Source organism: Myotis brandtii, unplaced genomic scaffold, assembly GCF_000412655.1.
Source record: "Myotis brandtii unplaced genomic scaffold, ASM41265v1 scaffold334, whole genome shotgun sequence".
Lineage (NCBI taxonomy): Eukaryota > Metazoa > Chordata > Mammalia > Chiroptera > Vespertilionidae > Myotis > Myotis brandtii.
This window is the reverse complement of record NW_005362885.1, coordinates 905889-907620: the sequence shown is the minus strand read 5'-3', so window position 1 is coordinate 907620 and position 1732 is coordinate 905889.

The window sequence follows — 1732 nt, the reverse complement described above, 5'->3', positions numbered from 1 at the left end:
ATGACGCCACACACCCAGGGGCCCAGTCGGCGACGCCTCCCGGGGCGCTGGCCGGAGTCTCAGCGGAAGAGTTAGGTCAAGTGTGGGTCCCCCAAGACTCCTGACACCTGAACCAGCCGGACCTGAGTCTGATCCTGGGGGCTGTGGCTCAGTGGACCCTCCCGGCCTCCCAGGGGGGCCTGCCCAGCACCACAGGGGCCCCCTGGCGGCCAAGCAAAGCCTCGGGCCCAGGAAGCAGCAGCATGGAGCCCAAGGGCTGGCTGGCAGGCAGGCACGAGGGCGCCCAGCACATCAGGGCCTCTCACTGGCACAGCCACCTGCCCCATGGAGGCCTCGCGGTTCTCAAGGAGCCCAGGGCCGGGAGGAGGAGTGTCCCCACCACTCTGATTCCTATGTTCCACCCTTGACTGAGCGCCTGTGTGTGTGTGTGTGTCTGTGTGTGCACACCCATACATGCGTGTGTGCATGCATGCATGTGTATGCCTTCATGTAAATGTACATGTAGGGGTGCCTCCACCTGGGAGCGTGTCTGTGTTTGAATTATATGTTTGCCTGTGTCAACATGTCTTCCCACACCTCAGCTCGCGGCAGGGCCAGGCCGAGGCCCTCGGTGAGGCTGGGCTGCTTTGTAATAAAACTGGCAATTCCACCTGGAGCTACAACACGCGAGGGCCTCCCCGTCACCTTCCGGGGTGAGCTGACCCCTCGGACTGCACCTCCACACGCCTGGAGCCACAGACACTCTGTGGGCTGGGGGACAGGAAGACTGCGAACGGGGCCACCTTCAGGGCCAGGGCTTGCCCAGGGGACAAGAGCAGGTCCAGACCATCCTCGCCAGGTGGCATCCACCCTCACTCCTACCAGGAGCCACAGTCCAGGCCAGAGAGGAGCAGAGGGGATGGGAGCTGGGTGCCAGGAGTCAGTTTTCATCAGAGAAGCCCCCCATCAAGCCCCCGGGTTCTGCTTAAGGCGTCCTTGTGGGGCTCTGGTCCCACCCTCCTCAGCCGCCCCTCCGCGAAGGCCGGGGACCCAGAGACCCCCCTCCCCGGCTGAGACAGCGGAGTGAGGCCGGTGAGCCATGGACGGCAGCAGCGGTGCAAGCGGCAGTTTATTACTGAGTGATCTGGAGTGGGCGGTCCCAGCAGCCTGAGGCCCAGGCGAGAGGCACTGACAGGCAGTGGGTGGGGCAGAGCTCAAGCAGGAAGAGAGGAAGGAGTTAATTCTGCTCTTTAGGGGTCACAGCCTGCAGGTGAGGGTCTTGGGGGGGCCCGGTCAGTGCCCACCTGGCCACCCATGGAGCCTCCTGGGCAGCCTTTGCATAGTGACCAACGGGCTGGCCTTGGCCTGATCCAGGACCCAAGTTGGGGAGAGGCCCAGGGCTCCAGGAACGGGGACACAGAAGGCAGTGTGGGCCCTGGGGAGTGAGCGGAGGGACCTGGGACCCATCAGAGGGCCTTGCCCGGGCGGCAAGCTGGCGAGTGGGGGGCAGAGCTGCAGGGGCCTCCCCCGGCAGCAGACAGAGCTGGGTCAAGGTGTCCTCTGAGTCCAGAGAAAGAGGCGAGACAAGTGAGAACATGGGGGCTGCAGAGAGCCCCTCCGCCCACGGGAAGCGTCAGATGCAGGGGTGCAAAGTGCCAACGTCCTTTATGCACCTGCTCTGGGCCCAGGACTTTGGAGGAGGCAGGGCTGGCCTAGGGCTGCCCGGCGTGAGGCTCGCGTGGCCAGCCGCACG